Source organism: Pempheris klunzingeri, chromosome 11 (genome assembly GCF_042242105.1).
Source record: "Pempheris klunzingeri isolate RE-2024b chromosome 11, fPemKlu1.hap1, whole genome shotgun sequence".
Classification (NCBI taxonomy): domain Eukaryota; kingdom Metazoa; phylum Chordata; class Actinopteri; order Acropomatiformes; family Pempheridae; genus Pempheris; species Pempheris klunzingeri.
This window is the reverse complement of record NC_092022.1, coordinates 3,748,787-3,767,877: the sequence shown is the minus strand read 5'-3', so window position 1 is coordinate 3,767,877 and position 19,091 is coordinate 3,748,787. Positions and strand designations below refer to the sequence as shown.

Sequence of the window (19,091 nt, the reverse complement as noted above, 5' to 3'; positions counted from 1 at the left end):
TGTTTCCTCTCTCCACGTCTCTTATTCTTAGACGAAATGAGTCACAACAATATTCTAGATGGGTGAATGCCGTCTTTGTAATTCTCCACCACTGATTGGGACTGATATTACGCAATACTCCCTCTATTTGATTCATGTTGTATATGACACCTTCAGAAACTCTCACAGTCGTACAAGGTGGAATTATGATTAACTTTGGTCATTCAAATAGTTTAACTGAGCTCAGTTTAACCCCTCATGATCACTCACTTACTATTCAGAACGCTGTTGCATGTTGTTTCGGGCTTTTTGTTCAGTTCCGCTACCAGCCTACCTGCAACACAGTTATCACATCATGTTTTATGACTTTATCTTTCATGGTCATGTGGGTGATGGGAGCTTCAGGTGCAAAAAGCCTCCTATTCGGCCGGTAAAAGTGTTATATTTATTGTTTATATTTCTACACTGTCTTTACAGTAGATGACATTACTGTGATTTTATGGGAAATCCAGTGCAAAAGCAGCCACAGAGATTCAGAAAATCTGGATGCTTCAGGCTACCACTTCAAGCTATTCACTATCAAAATGCTTGTTAGAGATGTGCACTTAAGGGGCACCACTTTAAAAACTTGAATGCTACTGTCACAAGCAACAACTCCTCTCACGAAACAGTGTTGCTTGATTTTTTTATTTATTTATTTTTTAAATATCATTTTTCCTGGTTTGTGTTTTTACAGCTTGGTAGTAAATGTATAAAGACAAGAGACAAGTTTTGTGAATAGAGTCTTGTGAATGTCTGCAGCCGTGAAGAAGGCATGCAGCATCTGTCAGATCCGAAAAAGGAGGCAATTGTTCCAATAAACAAAAACAAAAAATTGATTTGTCTCCTTGTCATTTCCATCCTGAGATCTGTGAAAAATCAATTTCCCAACCGTGTCTGGTGGGATAACCACATGTCAGAAATGTTCTCGGGCTCCATGGGTGCTGCCGCTGACTGTGGATGTAGTATTGCGGGAGAAAATCTGAGTGCAGCAGGCTTGTGTTTGTGCAGACGCAATTTCAACGACACAGCAAGTCTGCAAGCCCCAACGAATCACTGACTGCTCGGAAAAGTCATATGAACCCTATTTCAGACATGAGAAAAGATCCCAGTAGTGCAAGAAACAAATTAATGATCATGATCATAGGACTTTGATACTTGGTGCCTTCTAAACAAATGAAACAACTGTTACATCTGCTACATCTCCATCAGAGCTGGAAAACTATCATCTGTAGCTGAGATGAAGTATAGACAAACATGATATTGACTTCAGCCCCCACCTGTAACTGACCCAGCGTTGGTGTCCGGAGCATATCTGACCTGAGCTCCCTGCACCATAGTGGTGCGTGGTCTCTGACAGGCCAGTCAAGAAGCACAAGCTGTTATTCCTGCAGAAGCTGCCCTCGAACACCAAATGAGGCACAAACAAAATAAAGCACCACGGGAGAAGATATAGTATTTAATAAAATCCTTTGGAGGCTTTCCCAACCATCTGCAGAGACTCACTAACAAGTAGCACAATTCCAAATATTGGCAGAAAAATATTTACCTTCTGTCAGAAGAACGGGCACACACACACACACACACACACACACACACACACACACACACACACACACCACACACACACACACACACACACTACACACTACACACACACACTACACACACAGAGTGATTGCTGAAAGCTCTTTTGGAGATTGTGTCCAGTCACTCCGCATTATACATCATAGATGGAAGACCAGGGTAATTACTCTGTTTGAGATGAAGCATGTTGTGTAGGAAGAAAGGGAAAAACAAATATAGAGAAAAAGCAATGAATAAGAGAATTAGGGGAAAAAAACACAGAAAAGAAATGGACAAAGGCAGAATCTTCTGTAATGCATGGCTAAAGGCATCTGTCAACAATACCTGCCAATTTTACACGATGATTTACGCTATTTCCATATAAATACGCTTCTTTGTTGCGTCCGATAATGTTGCACAATAGTGATCCGGCCTGCAGCCAGATTGTGAGCAGTAATGAATTATTCCCACAAACAGTAACGTGATTACTTTTTTCAGTATCAATGAGTAGTGTTGGGGATGATAATATCTAATAGCGTAATTGCATTAGAGTTTAGTAATCCAGTCGTGGTGGTCACTTTAACTATGCGCTGGTTGGCTTGCTTGCTGTTTTACAGGGCGCTGAATGGAGAGTTTAATTTTATTGTCAGTAAATACCTCAAAAACAAGACTTGCAGTGTTTCCTAATCCCAGTCCTGGGGGCCCACTCCCCTGCATGTTTCAGATCTTTCCCAGCTCCAACATGTTCCCAGCTCCAAATGAATGGGTCATTATGGAGCTGATCATTTGAATCAGGTGTGTTAGAGCTAGCTGGGAAACACCTAAAACATGCAGGACAGGGGAGTCCTGGACCAGGACTGAAAAACACCCGGCTAATGGTAAATTTAATAGGTAATGTAACCTCTGCTAGTGAGTAGCAGTAATGTAATTACTTCTTTCAGGTGTTTTGCCCTCCAGCGGTCTTTAGATGGAAGAAGTGATGTATTTAGTGCATGAAGTTTGTTTAGACTTGCATAGAAACACAAATGGGAATCTCAAAAGTTATCGTGGGTGATCAGAGATCCTAATCATTTTTACTCACTCTACCTCACTGGTTAATCTTATTTCTTTTGTCCCTTACCTAAAAAAGCAAACCACTTAGTATAGTGGTTTGTACAAGAATATCAACCATGTATTCCCAGTTCATATACTGGGAATACATGGTCGTGGGTTAATGCACACATTAAAAATGAAAGCAGAGAGCCAGAAACGAAAAACAAAACATCGGTACCGTCGAGCCTCATAGGTCTGAGATATACTGTAACACATACAGGAGCAGGTGGCAATAGTCTGTAACTAAAAGCTGTTAGAGGAGGAGATGTAAAGTGTGTGAGTGTTTGTGTGTAGTTATCACGAGAGCATGCGGACCTTAATAGAAAATGGCTGTGTTGTCTTCCATCTCATTTGAAATGTGGTGCAGGACGACAGTTTTTAAAGTTGCATGCCATCTCAGGCAGGGGAAAAGCTCTTAACAGATCCGTCCGTGCACACACACACACACACACACACACATGGAGGCAGTCCCTGTCAGTGCTGACCAAGCTATCGTGGAGAAAAAAAAAAAGAATAAATGGATGAAATGTGGCATGATTTTGAGGGTAGAAAAAAATACCTGGGTGAAGAGGCAGATGAAAGGAGCAAGAGAAGAAGATTATGAGATAGAGACAAGAGTAAGCGATTGTGAAAAAAACAGGAAGAGAGAGGAAACTGACAAATTGTAAATGCTCCCTAGCAGCTCTGACTGACAGGCCAATCATCTTGCTAGCACATCTTGAGGCGAAGCCTGGCTGACTGTTATTAATTGAAATGTGATTGGAGAATGGGGGAGGGGGGTGAGGTAGAAGGGTGGGGGCCCTCGATGCTCACATCTAATCCACATCAGAGCAATTAATAACGCACTCAGTCCTCTCCTCTCCCTTCATTCTCATCACCATTGATATTTCCAATGGTGACTAGAAATTAGAAAAGGAGGGAGAAATAATTGAAAAGGGATAATTCCAAAAGGGGAGCTGGGGGCGATTGATGGAATTGGGAAAGGGGATTAATTTGTGCAACAATTCAAGGGACTGCCCAGGAGGGGATTTTTTTTGTATTTATTTTTAATTCCCTTAGAGATTGTGTAATGGCCAAAAAAATCTCACGACTCACTTTCATTCACTGCATGTCCAGCTGAAAGCAGAGGGAGAATAAGGGAGGGTAGAATACCAAAGAGGGAGGGAGGGAGAGAGAGAGAGAGACTTTCCAGGTTCATTAACTTTCTGCCTTCATCAAGCTTTGAATAGACAGGTAGTGCTGGTAGAAGTACACATCCAGCTCCAGACCACAAACTAAAGTTCAGGTTGTGTTCCTCAGATTCCAGGATGTCTTCACTATTTCATTCATTTTATTCGTTTTATTCATTTTTTGCCTACAAAACATTTCCAGTTTATATGGCTACTACTTATTTACTCTGCTAAACTTTGAAGGAAATGTAATTGCTGCTTGGATTATATTCATTGGCGTTATTTTATTTTCGAATCCAGGAGGTATGATGTTCTTGTACTGCACTGAATTCATAGGAGGTTGGGGTGGATGCTTGGGTGCGCAAAGGCTTCGTCCCACATGGGGGTTAGGTTGCTTACATACCAGGTTATGGTCGGGGAAAGATCGTGGTTTTAGTTTAACACTGAGAACGCATGTCTTGTGCTCGGAGTCATACGTTCTATAAGAATATTATTTTCAGTGACCTCTGGAACTTGAGGAGAAGAAATTTATTTGCAAAAAGGTTATTGAGTGAGCACCAAAAACGAGATTTTAATCCACAAGTAAATCAAGATTTTCAAGCAAGAAAGCAAGAGTTAGAAAAGCTCTGTCACTGGATGCAATAGAGTTTTTTTTCAGACTCAACCTTCTTGTCTGGTGATGGGGTTGGTCAGATGCTGGCTAACAGTTGTCCTAGCAGCCTTATTCTTTGTCAGTTTTGTTCGGAACATGACAAAGGGTCAGAGGGAGTTGAAGCAGCTCACCTCATCTCAAACTGCCTTCCATTGCCATATGGTAAATAGGTGTGTGGACTGCAATTTCACAGAGCATGTAGGATTTCTTTGCAGTCTATCAGAACAACCTAAAGGAATAATACATATTGGATTCTGTCTCTCACCTTCCTTTCCATCCTCCCACTCCCTCCCATCACACACCGCTCACTCTAAGTAATACTGTGCATATGCATAGTCTGAAATATGTACGTAAGTGAGCACATCTTACAAATGTTGGTTTACCCACGGCATAATGTGCATGTGTTTGTTATTTTAGGTTATATATCTGACCCCAGGTGTGTTCCCTTTTTTTTTTTTTCTCTACTGAATCCAAATGTCCTGTCCTCACACAGTGCACCCCTGAACACCACCACAGTCTAAAACACTCAGCATGAACATGGGAACGCACGCAAGCGGTGAGCTGTGGGAGGCTGCATGATGTCTGACGCACAGTTTGGCCTTGAACCATCCAGAGCGGAAATCTTGCTACAAACTCAGCAAGATCAAAGTTTGAAGTTTATGGTTCAGTGGTTGGAAGTCCTGTCTGTTGGAATATTTGGCTTTTACAGTAACAATGAAATTTAACAGGGGCTAAAGCTCCAGCTACCGTTGATGATTTTGTCAGAGGCCGCGCCGATATTCACCTTCTCTTTATCAGCATCAACAAAAGTCACCACCATCTGAAAGATTTCTGTGCTTTAAACTAGCGATGAAAATTACCCTGAAAACTTTTTAAAGTATCTTTCAAACAGATTTCTATATGGATTCAACAATTTTAACTGATGTTTTTGAGGATTACTGGTCTCCAGGTCAGGTTTTTCTCTTCCTATCACATCATTTTGCCTCATTTCCCTGCATATTAGTCATGTTCATTCTCTGAGAAACCCACACTCATTTATATTTGCCGGCTGAAGGTAGAAAGTTGTATAAAGTATAAAGTTGACAGTGATAGGTGAGAGGGCGAATAACCTCACCCTGAATGGCAGCTTTTAATGCACAGGTATTTTTTCTTTTTCTCAGTTTTACCTTGACATTCTCCTCCTCGCTGAAAGCCCTTGTTTCATGTATGCACACACACACACACACACACACACACTCAGACTATGAATGCCATCTCAATCAAGAGACACTTCTATTGTGTATGGATTCCCATTACAAATGAAGCCACATTATTGTGAACACCTATAGTACGAAGTGAAAAGGTTCTGAAAGGAATACACTGGCACATAGAGAAGCTTGTGAAACTTGAGGCCTTAACTGTGTCTGCACAACCTTGGCCCTTTATATTCAGAAAAACTCCAATTCTGAGACCTTGAGGTCTCATTCATGGGAAAATGATTTGAAAAAGCTAAGAGAGAAATGGTGTTGGAAAGTAATCTGTGGTGTAGCTCAATGGGCATAGCGAGGCAGCAACACTTAACATGTTTCAAAGTTTGTTTTTTGACTTTTTCCAACCACGCTGCTATGTACACATTTATTGAAACTGGAATAAGTGGGTTTGGATAAAGATCTCTTTCTCTCTCACTCGCCAAATATTAACAGGAAAGCAAAGTAAAGAATATCACAAACTAGCTCCGAGCGAACAAATTGACAAAGTTTGATTCTAGCCTTGGACAGGTTTGTAGATCTCACTGAACATTTGCGTGATAATCCTGCAGTTTAAATCTTCAAACCTTTTAATAAACTTTTGATGGTACAACATTCAGCATGTCGGAAATACGCCTCTCATTGTGTTTGTGCATCCTCACTGTTGCCTTCATTTGTGTACTCCATGCCCACAAAATAGTTTCTAGCCTTCATGAGAGGCTTACACAATCCAACCCAGCAAATTGTGTTGCTCTGGGACCGACAGGCTCTAAAACACAGATCGCAGAAGGAGAATGGGGATGTGGAGAGAGAAAGTGGTGCGGAAGATGTTTTTTCTATCCTCTGATAACTAAATATACCTCAGTTAAACTGTTGAATTATTATTGTTATAAAGTACTACTCCCGCTGACAATGCATGAAAAGTGTTTTCTTTTCTTTGTAAGAGCTCTCTGGCTAAACTGGAGGAAATCAATGCCTGCTTTGCTACAGCAGGACATTGCATAGTTCATAAATTCCTGTTCAAAATGCTCCTAATATGTACTGAAGGGCATAATGTGCTTATCTAAAACTATGACGGTCAAATCATCCCTGCTGTCAACAAGTACAGAAAACATAGAATATGTCAGGTCGAGAAAAAATCTGTCAGTGTCTCTAATGAGTATGTGGTGTCTAAGACTGTTTGCCCCCCTGCAGTGGAAGACGTGCCATTACGAATACAGGGCAGAGCGCCTGTCTCGGATTAATCACAGCGACTGACTGGAGGAAATCAATGAGCTAAACGCAAACACTTTGGCTGGGACACAACAGGCGGACAAACTGGCCTGTTAGCAGAGGCCAAGGGGCGTCTCCTTCACTCCACATGGAGAGCTGAAGGCCAAGAGTGATCAGTATGTGTGTCTCTGAGCTGATGCTGGCACACCCTCTTCTGGAAATTTGCTTTGCCATGACAACAGTAATATAAAGGTATAGTGGAAGGCGATTTGTGTTTAGGCTAAATATTGCACTGAAGAACTGATTGACGTCTTCTACCCTCTTCTTTTCATTTTCTTCTTCGTCCTTCGGCTGTTGACTGACAGAGTATTGGTGGTGAATACCGCTTTCTACCTCTAAAACCACTATACATGCACATTCACACACACACACACACACACACACACACACACATATATGTATATATGCGCACAAAATAGTTGAATCTCCTTATTCCCCTCCATCTCCGGCCCCTTTCACTTTATTGCCTCTGGAGCATGACATAAGTAACATAATGGTGGCTCAATTTTGGTTGGATGTTTTTCTTATCGTGTGAATCTGAAATGGTTGAGGTTAGTATCTTCCTCAGTCCTTCCTCTCCCTCTCTTTATTCTCATCTCCGTTCAATTCTGCCTCACCGGCAACAGAGCGAAGAAGGCTGTGACACAGATGGAAGTGACCAATGAGGTGATATGACAAGATGTATGAGTGATATCAACTAAAAATCAATGATGAAATCAATAGTGTTTAACAGTAAGATCAAAGAAACTCTCTTTGCGTTAAACCTGTATTTTTACCGACTTGTTTTCTTTTCCACCCCTACTCCTTCCTCCTTTTCATCCCTCCCTTTCTCTCCTTCCATGCTGGACCTGGGTCTTAACGTTTCTTCATTTTAATCATCCTTCCAAACTTAACAGAAAAACAGGTAGTTTGTCATTGCCCTACAAAACCAAAACCCACATTAGCATTATCTGATCTGGTGCCTCTATCAGCTGGAGGACAGATTTTAAAAACACCTCTGACAGTTGTTGTTGCATCTATTTATATATCTAGCATTCATTTTGAGTTTGAGTGCAGTCCAGTCCAGTGTACGCTCTCCTTTTAGCTCCGTTTAGGTCTCCACCAGCTACTGGGGAAAATATGTGGCTCCTCCACTGTTAATCTTCCATTTTCTTAAAGGATAACTCCAGTATTTTGAAACCTTCACCCTATTTTTTACATGTTTTGCATTCAAAATGAAAGTTTTGGAATCCGCCGTCTCTGGTTTAATGAAAGGGATACTGGTGTATCGCTGGAGGGAACCTTTCTTTAATGTTGTCAGACACCTCGAATAACAATCTGAGCATGTCGGTGGCAAAAATAAGCACTTTTAGTAGTGGACGCACTTTAATTTGGTGCAATTGTCCCAAAGGTTTATGTTGCAGTGTTCTTGGCTCCAGGCGGAGGCGATCTGCCGAACTAATTCAAAAAGTTTTTGTGACGTTTTTTTGAGTTATCATTTAAGAAGTGAGTTGCTGACTGTGTCCGTCTGTTGTTTGGTGCTGGGCAGATACTGCAGCGAGTGTACATTTGTTGTATATGATCCATTGTTAATAAAAGAAACACTGATTATAGCAACTGTTGCTAGAAGTGGAAAATGAAACATGGTCGTCCGTGTCAGACTTATGTGCTTATTTGTTTGACACAGTGGGTTCCTTCCTTCCCTTTCGGAGGTTTCATGGCTGTAAGAATGTAACTCGACCTCCATCTTTGTTTCTGAGAGTCCAGAGTCTTTATCCAAATGACCGTAAGAGGTCCTTGTCAGGTAAACGCATGGGTTGTTTTGGGCATTTGAACAATGTTGCTGCTGCTTCTCAGGTAAAGTCTGGAATTCCTTCTTTCTCTCTTTTTCCCTTGCTTCCTTTTCTCTTGTATCTCTTCCCAGTTGATCTTCGTTTCCTTTTTGTACCACTTTACCTTCTTTACCTTCTTTCACTCTTACCTGCTCTCTCCTTCTGGCCCCCTCATGCTCCTTTTCCCTCTCTCTCCACAACCCCCTCTTCTTCTCATCCTCCATTCCTCTTTTAATTTAGCACTCTTTGCTGCTTTTCGTCCTTCTCCCTCTTTTTCTCTTTCTCTCATCCTGCTTGTCATACCTCAGCCTCCCCCTTCGCATCTCTTTTGTATTTATCTCTCTTATTCAACCCCCCCCACCCCACCCCCACCCCGTTCCTCCATCTCCGGGTCTCACTAGTCGTCTACGCCTCCTCAGTGAGTGCTATTACAGCATCACTTTGCATTTAGATAACCATCGCCTCGCCACCCCAAATTGGTCCAAAGCAGGAGGAGGGGGATAAGGAGAGGGGGGGAGGGAGGAGGAAGAAGAAGAAGAAGAAGAAGAAGAGGAGGAAAAGGACAGGGGGAAGAGGAGTAGGTGATACTGAAGTTCAAGCTGAATCCCTCCTGGACAAATAATTGCCGATGCTGGGGCCCCCGTGGTTGGTGACACACGCTGAAATTTTAAGGGGAAATTCAGACCAGCAATTTCACCACTGGCAATTATGATCAACAGCATTTTTTCCATTACACTTTCATTTTGCTGCTTCCCTGCTGTGTCATCCACACACATTTATTTTGTCCCTGAATCCATCCTATTTGCAGGCCCAGCCAGTTATGCCAAAATGAGTTGCATTATAATATCATGACAACTGTTCCACTTTTAAAACCCAAGGAGCCCTAAATGTTTGTGTGATCAAATATAGAAAAATGAAACTTCATGTTTTATCTTGTGTCCTGATAAGTGTTGCTGGTTTACGAGTAGAGCTCACACTGTGTGGGAACATTCATGGGCGTCTTTTTTTTTTTTACTGATACAGACCACAAGTACTGTTGTTGTCTCCTCTTCCTCTGGACACATTTGTATGGAAACAACACGAGCAGCATTTATCAGCGTGTGGAGCTACAGTTACAGTATCAGTGATTATGTTCCTTCCAGGTGAGATTTCCAATTGACTTGTTTATCTGATCACTAAATCAAGTGATCTGGGGAATTTTTTGTTTACGTGCACCAGTGTGTAATTGGAATAAATGTTGGACCTCGCTGGAGAGCAAAAGAATAAGATGTATTCTTACTCCAAAGCAGTATTTCAGTGCAAAGGTAATGAGATATTGATGACTTTATGTGTCATCTGCAGGAAGGAACAATAGAGCTTAAGTACAATGAATATATTAGCCGGCAGATATGATTGTCATGATAAGTGTCTAATAAACTAAAGCCAGCTTTGGAATGTGGGTAAAGGCAGTGATGATAGAGCACACACGTGTGTGTGTGTGTGTGTGTGTGTGTGTGTGTGTGTGTGTGTGTGTGTGTGTGTGTGTGTGAGAGCGGGCTGTGAGCACCAATGACTGTGTGATGGTCCGTATCTGCCTGTATCTGTTTTTGAATTCCTAATGGGGGACTGGACCCATTAACACACATCCACCTTCTGTCCCTTTGTTGTTAGCCATTCGAGTCAGGTCAGACTAAGACGAAATGTAAATGTTGGCTGTAGAAACTCAGATATGTGGTCATTTCTCTTTGTGCCTATGTCGTGCATCCTCTGAGGTTCCAGCAACTTTACTACAACTGTAGACAAACAAAGCAAGAGCAGGGTCTCAAGTGAAAAGAGGATGAAAAGAGGAAGGAAGCGAACTTAATATGCACTAACTTATCAAAAAGGTTAGAATCAGGATCGGCTTCATTTTCATTTTCACCAAGTATGTGTACACATACATAGAATTTGACTTCAGTTTTTCCACTGCTCTCATGTACTTACACATAAATAGGCAAGCAGAGAAACAAAGGAAACAAAGTTAACACAGATTTAACTTAAGCATAAACATTTGACCTCTATTACGATGTGTGTGTGTATATGTATATATATATGCATATATGGTAAAACTAGTACAAAATATAGACAATAGACAATAGAATAACTGAATAACTAATATACATTTATACGTCCAAATACTAGGCTAATAAAATAAATGAATAAACATATATTAACCCACAAACGCTCGCTGTGCTCTGTGTGTGTGCTTCTATACAAAAGTCATCAAATGTTTCACACTGGCTACATGGCAGGAGGAAGAGGTGTGACGCTGTTTATAGATCCACAAAGTCGGCGGTGGTAGGAAGCCGATGAAAGGATCAACAATATGTTGGACTTAAACACGGGAGGCCGCTGTTCATTTACTGTTACCTAGCAACAGTCAACGTTGGTTTCTTCTAGCCGTGCCCACTATTGTTCTCAAACCAAGGCAAGTGTGAAGCCGCTGAAGTCCCATAACCTTCACTAAACAGAATTCTTTTCAAAATCCAAAACCAAATGTTTCCCTATCTTTAATAAAGTATTTATTTTAATCCAAACCATGATCCTTCCTGACCAAGCTGTGTTTGTGCCTAAAGCTAACCAAACGGTAACTTTAGAGAAGAAAAATCCCCTGTTCATACTGTAATTTAGCACCAAATACACCACCACTATACATATTTGTTGATGGTAATAATGAGCATTATGGCCAAGACCAGATGAGGAGGGATCTAACATGAGCATGCCAGCATTAAACTATCAGAGAAATCCTGTCAGTCCAGTCCATTATGGCAAAACTCCATTTTGCTGAAAGTGATGAGGATTGAGGCAGTTTGAACCCCTGTGTTAACAAACTTTATTGTCAGTTTTTATTGAGCAACACCCAAAAATTGTGTTAAAATGTGATTTTTAGGTTTCAATCCATGGCAATAAGCAAGAAGTAAATTTGATATACTAGTGATTGAATGAGGCACTGCCATGGGGAACCCATGGGATCGGAGTGGAGAGGAAATAGTGAACGGAACAAACAAAAGCTGCGATGCTGCAGATGAACAGCATCTGTGGTCCAGCTCTGTTTCTCTGCGGTCTCGGAAACAATAAGAACAAAAGCCATTCACCGAGCGCGTTCTCTCTCTGGCTGTTCATTATTTCATTGGCGATCTTGCTCACATTTGAACACTTTCAAAGGTCGAAAAGCTCCTAGTTAGCTGTAGCGTTAGCAGCCTCCCCTGCTGCTCATCACTGGCCAAGCTGTAATTACAGACGCATCCAGAAGACACAAAAGGAGGAAGCTCCAAAGGAGTCTGGCCTTTTAGCCCCCGTGTGTGCGCGTATGTGTGGTTACTCCTATGTAGTGCGTGGGCGTGCATCATGTGTGCGACAGAGATCAAGCAGAGACAAAACAAGCGCAAAGAAACAACGGTTGTCTTCTAAGCTGCTGCACTAAAAGATTACCCCACCACCCACTCTCTCTTTCTCCTTCTCCCTATATCTTTCTGATTGCCGGGGCCTTTTTTTTCTTCTTCTGTCTCACTCTCCATCTCTCCTTCCCCTTCCTGCTCACATGTCTCTTTCCCCATGTACTCCTCTTCTTTCTCACTGTAATTGCTGCTGCACTTGCTCCCAGAGCTGAGTCTAACATAACAAGGATCGCTCTGATTTAGGCACTGATCAAAAGAAAAAATCAATCAAAAAAAAAACAGGAAGAAAAAGGTAAGTGCAACAAAACAAACTTTGCAGAAAGTGGCAGAAAAGAAGTAGAAAATTTGCCTGATCTTGACAAACACACGCAGAGACCTAGACTCTTAAGTATAAAAGTTAAGAGAGTTAATTTGATTTGTGTCTAAAAGCATGAAAAAATGGGACAAAAACACAGAGGGTTTTTTTTTTTCAAATGCCTAATTAGCTTCTTTTGCAGGCAGCTCTCTGTGGAGATTTTAATTATGATTTGGCATCAGCCAGCGTTTATGGGATAAAATGGACGTTGTTGATCAAGGCTCTGTTGGAAGGTGGTAGAGATGGAGGGAGATAGAAGCAAACCAGACAATGAGGGCAAGGGAGAGATTTTGGAGCTGATCAAACACATTTTCATTCACACCATGCTCAGCTACATGCTGACAAGCCATGCACACCAAGACCCATGTCGCAGGCAGAGCCCTTTTGCTTGCTGCAAAATTTGCACATAAAAAGTAAAAAAGGCACAACATTTTTTAAGGAAATGTCTGTTGTGCTCCTTTCTGTTGTCAGTTGATGTAGAAATTCAGCTGCTGGCAGCTTGTGAACAAATTTCAATTTGGAGTTCTAAGCACTGAACGTCTGCTCTTCTTGGAAGAATCCTTTTGATGCCCAAAGAAGTGATGTGCCTTCTGTTTTAGTGGAAATAAAGATGAGACAAATACGTAATACTGTTTAGTCGGTATTAGGATGACATTAAAGTTCTGCTAATATTCATGTTAATGTCCCTGAGACGCGCGTAATGGTAGTGTAGGTCAGACTGGAGCCAACCTGCACATCTCAGAAATATGAAAAACCCCGTGTGCAGTAAGAATTAAGACATTTCAGATGTAGAGGTACATTTACTGTCATCAGCATCATTCGATTTTGTGTAAACTTGACTCGATTGTAATATGACCGGTGTTGCTCGTACTGATGAAGCCACGGAGAATTCCCACCTAACTCGGCTCCGCGGCTCGTTTTAGCATCTTCCAGTTCATTGTTTTGACTTGATGACTTCCAACTTTTCTTTTCTGTTTCTGTTTTGAGGGGAAAAAGCTCTGAAAAACCCACTGGGAAGAAACAGCATTATTTTAAGGAGCCCCTACCTATTTATTGGTACAAAGGACAGAGTTATACAGTCACAAGGTATAGTACACCATGTTTTTCCTTGCAGGTAAATACATAGATAATGCATGTTAGCGGTGCAGTGGCAAACCATTGTACCCTTAAGGCTGGCAGTTGTGTACTGGAGGAAGCTGTCTTTTCTGTTCTGCTGTATATCTGCTATTTCCAGTTTCATATAGAAGTTGGGGATGATACCTGATATTGTCAGCAATGATAATTCATTTTTATTCAGTCATGTAACGCTAAATAAATACATGGTAGTGCACCTTCCAGTCAGTGATCCTGATAAGGCAAATACAAATGTAGACCTATAGTATGTTTTTTTTTTTTTTTTTTTCCTCTTCCTTATTCTCAATGCTGGAGCCTGAGCTCTCTGCAACCAATGAGGGATTTTCAACAAAAGTTTTTAACTACACATTTCATATAGTGCTAATTTAAACTCATATAAATTCAAGCTGTACAAGCAGAACGGGACCGATGTGGATGACTCCGAGGTTTTTCGGGATGAGAAATGGACTCTGAGACCGGCAGTGCCACACCGAGCCTCGTAGGACCATGGGAGTTAACGGAAAGGATGTTCACACAAACACACACATGCACATATGCATGCACAAGTACAGTAATCTGAGCAGTGGAGTATCATCTGTGTAACCACATCCTCTGCCTCAGTGTGGAGAGGGGGAACCTGACACCCCATCGTCCTATATGAAAACTCCCTAGTCATCACCAGTATGGGCAGGAATATCAACATTTAATACGCGTAAGGGAACCGCAAAGGTCATAGCAGGGGCCCAGGATGGAGAATAAATACACAAATTCTTGCAGATGAACAAAAATGATGGGGCTTGAACACACACCAACAAAGCATCCTCCTTTTTTGTGCAAATTCTATCATGGTAAGAAAACTGTACTAATTTACTGTACCACCCTAGTGCAGTAAATTAAGGACAGTACTGGTAAATGGAGCCATCAGTAACCATTCATTTAAACATTCATTTAGTCATCATAGTTTAGTTCTATATGCCTGAAAGTAGCTTGCTCGTGGTTATAATTTGCACAATTTTCTCCATTTTGTGTCAAAGTCAAATTATTGTCATTATTATGGTTGCAGGCAAGGGACATTTTCAAAAATGTCCTTGATAATGCAATTATGGATGATCTGACTTATGAACATAGACAATAGGCCTTTCTTACAACAGATATTGTGTTGTGTCATGATAGGGAAAGCACAGATTAGTAATAACATTAATGAAGGGACCATTCTATACAGCTGTGACAGCGAGCCAGCATACAATGCCTCCACCCTGAAGCTTCAGTAATTATAATATTTGAACCTGTGCTTTTCCTACTATGTCATGTTAAAATATCTCCTTTGAAAAAGGGATGAAAAGCACAGACGAATTTAATCCGAAGGGACGGACAAGAGAACGTGGCTGAAGCGAAAAGGACGAGGTAAAATTTGTGTAAATGTTGCTGTCCAAGCAGCCGACCCTTGAATGTGCCGAAAAGGAGAGCTCTCTTAAAACATCTGCTTGCAACAGCGTTACCTTTTAGTGTGAGGTTCTTCAATCTTCCTAAAAAAACGTGTGGTGTCTTTCAGAAAATGGTCTATAATAATGCAAGGCGTGTGTGATTTGTAGTTCAGCAGCAACATGCAAAACCGGTATGATTTTTGGCCACAAGGGGCCAGAAATTCATAACAAGACTTAATAAAGTCAAGTTAATATAGTTGTTAAGGCTTAAAGCGTTGGCAAACAGACGACCACTTCCACATCAAACACAGAGCAACATTAGCATTCCTCTTGCCTTCCACTAACTCCTGAGAAAAATAACTTTAATGTTGCTATATAACTGTTAATCATGTCTGCCCTTTGGACCTGAGCACGGTTTATACAGTAGGTTTATCAGAGCCTTTTCTTGTAAACGAACACCTGCTGCTGCTAAAAACAAGACTGACACTAAAGCCATAGAGGAAATGTGCTGTAAAACCAAAAAACAAGCTTAAAGAGGCTAAAAGCCCCTAAAAGCCTAAGTCATTATTAATTTGAGGGGTCACACAAGGGGCACAACGACAAGTTAGCGTCTGCTTGTAACAGACCTTCAAAATAGCAAGTTGATCTGTAACATTATTGGGTTTTTCAGGTTTTTGAGTATCTAAGTATTCATGCAAGTATTTCATCTGAAAAGAAAAAGTTGATGTTTTTTGAGTGAAAATCTAAATCTAAATGAGCTTTAGGTGAAGCAACAGTGCCGATAGAGATGATTTGTCAGGTTTCAAGGGAGCTGACCTTCAGCAGTGAACATTATTGAACACACACACACACACACACACACACACACACACACACACACTGTACAGTTCATACATGGTCTTAAGCACCTTGATGTACAAACATGCTCACACACCCTCATAGAAAAGACACATGCACATTTTACACACACACACACACACACACACACACACACACACACACAAATATATGCTGACTTAAAAGATAACAGAACAATTAGATACACACACACACACACACACACACACACCCACTGGGAGCAGCAGGGACACATGAAAACAGAGCGGTGCCACTCTGCATGCATTAGAAGACGACAGGAGCAATCAATCACGCTGATTAGGAGCTTCCTTTTATCAGATATATATCAAAGAATGCGATTCCACTAAGACAACCTTTATCATGCCATTTATGAGCCGCGACCAGACTGCAATGAGCATGAGAACACGCAGTACCGCAGCCTGTGCCGGATCCAATGCTGCCACCTGTGCGCGCCATGGAGCGGTGCGCCCGGCTATCTGCTGTGACGCGCTTGTGCAGCCAGGGGGCGCACTCATGTCACTAAGACCTCTCTCTCTCTCTCTCTCTCTCTCTCTCTCTCTCTCTCTCCATCAGGGGATGCCGGAGTCTAACCGCAGCTCTCCTCTCATTCATGCTGAGCGCTGCTCTCCTGTGCGCACGGAACTGCAGAGTTGAGCTTTGGAACCGGTGCCGCCGCCGCTGCTGCTGTCTGACAAGCCCGCCGGGAATGGAAATGTCTCCTACTGCAACTCTGACATCCTAAAAAACATGCCAAGCAGGACGAACGCGAAGGACGGTTTGATCAGTAAGTACAGCCAAACTTTTTGTGGTTGTTAATCATCTCCCTCCTCGTCTTGGGTTTTTTTTTTTTTTTTTTTTTCCACATCCGAAATGTTGGTGACATTCCTCTCCTTCCCCGACCCTTCCCTTACCCTGTCCTCCTCTTGTCCTCTCCTCTTCATACCTCCCGCCGATGCCTCTCTGCCGTCTAACAATGAGCACCCATGGACCAGACTGCTGCGGGAGAAATCAGGCTTTATGTGTTGATTTATTTGCGCACACGGGGAGAAGCAGCCAGACGCACTCCGAGGTTGCGGATGAACTATCTCCGAAACAGACTGAACGTTCCCCATCGTTTCTGGTGGAAGTGGTCAAGTTGTTGAAGGTGAAAGATTGCCTTACCTCACTGGCAAAGAGCTGCGGATTTCGGGTGCAAAGTGACAAGTGTGAATAGGCTGTTAGCGCAGGAGCTCCACGAGGGTGTTTCATCCTTCACATGGTGGAGCCTTTAATGTTTATGTGGTACATTTCAGATCGCAGGAGTATTAAAGGAATGATGTCGCAATGGTGTGGCGATGCCATTAGATTGGAGTCGCTATAAACCCTCTGCTGAGCGCGCCACAGGCACACAAGCCCCTAAATGAATATTGTTGGAGTTTTGGATTTGTCGCTGTTGTGGTTTATTATTATGATGATAATTCTTCGCAGGGAAATAGGATGTGATGTGAACATGGTTGCGTCTGTTCTCAAGCTGCGAATTGAACTTGAAAACACTTTGCGTGCACAAGTGCATGTCTGCGGAGTCTCGTGCGCTGAGACCGTGAAGGTGCGTGTTTCTCTGCGTGCACGTGCGGCAGTTTGTACGTATTTGCAGCTTTGGTTGTTTAGATCCGGATTGTAAATGTTTGAAAGTGTGTGTAAGTGTCTGACCTGCGAGTCTGAAGGCTTGTTTTTCTTAAGGAATGTGTGTGTGTGTGTGTGTGTGCGTGCGTGTGCGCGCGCGTGCGACCCCTAACCTCCTACACACACACACTCACACGCACAGCACCATCATTTTTGGAGTGGCATCAACATGCACTGACAGTTTTGTGTCACCTTATGAATTTCTGACGTGAAATGCGTAGGTGAGGCAGACAGGCTGATTTTGAGAGACTACGGGCACCAAGCCACCGGTTTGGCTGCCAAGCATGTAGGAAAAAAACCTCTTTAGGTTGTGTGCTTGTGTGTGTGTGTGTGTGTGTGTGTGAAAGAGAGGAGAGTCTGCTCTTTGCATGTTCTGAATCTCCTCTCATCTCCCTCTCTCTCTCCCTTCTTATCTCTCTCCAGGGTGAACTTGTGAGGATGAGTGTGTGTGTGTGTGTGTGTGTGTGTGAGAGAAAGAAAGACAGAGAGATGATGTGGGAGCTGTGGAGAAGATGTAAAGAAATGTATGGGGAAGAAAGACTCCCCCTCTCTCTCTTAAGTGTGCCTGTGTGTGTCATGATGTGCCTGTGCTGGGACGCGTTGATAAGGCAGAAGCCCTGAACATCACCTCCACTTTGGGGCTGAGGCGTGACATCCAAAGTGACTGCATTCATGGTTCTGGTGACATAATGACTGGGGAACATATTAGTTCCTGTTCCACCCGCAGACACACACTGTTTTCAGAGGTTTTAGCCCGAAATGAGTCAGAATCAGACTCCGACGACAGTGGTGCTGCATGTGCTTAGAGCTGCCTGTAACCTAATTACCTAGTTTATTCTTGGAGTCTTTTATTATTAATTTGTTCTTGGAGGAGATCATCCTTTTTCCCCACTCTCTATGTATCCACTTTTGTATGTATTATAGACATGCTGTGGGTGCTGTAACCAGTGCTCAGTCATATTTAAAGAAAGTTCTAGGATGACACCTCCCATGTGATACTAGTGCCATATATATTTAATCACCAATGGCTCTTACAACACTATGTATGAACTGATGGAGTGTTTGTGCTACTCAGTACTGATGATAGACGTGGTGTCAAACTGTCTGCAGGCTCAGTTGGTAGTTTGATGCTGTTTTGCGATTCTATGTGATTTTGCAGGATTTAACCTGTTGTATACCCACGAAGTACTAAAACATTAACTGATGGATAATTTACTGCGTAGTTATTTTTAATAGGGGGTGTTTTTAATACGAATAGCCTCATTCTGTTTATTTGCGACTTCCTTTACTGTTGGCTGAAGTCTGTTCCTTCTGGAGCTTCCTTGACATTAACTTTTATGATCCACATTATGAGTGAGAGTGGACTCTGAGGGCTCACCACCTCACCTAGCAGGAAAACCATTGTGTTTGGGTGAAAAACACTGACCTCCCCTGGGAGTGTGTGTGTGTGTGTGTGT

At 42.2% G+C, this 19,091-nt stretch overlaps 1 protein-coding gene across 1 annotated transcript in view; it reads left to right on the top strand.

The window, feature by feature from the left end:
* The first annotated feature begins 16,658 nt into the window (after window positions 1–16,658).
* Window positions 16,659–19,091, top strand: part of LOC139209690 (plexin-A1-like) — a 225,830-nt gene continuing 223,397 nt past the window's right edge. The window contains exon 1 of the mRNA XM_070839495.1: window positions 16,659–16,756. The gene's annotated coding sequence lies outside the window, so the exon portion shown is untranslated. The remainder of the gene's footprint in view (window positions 16,757–19,091) is intronic.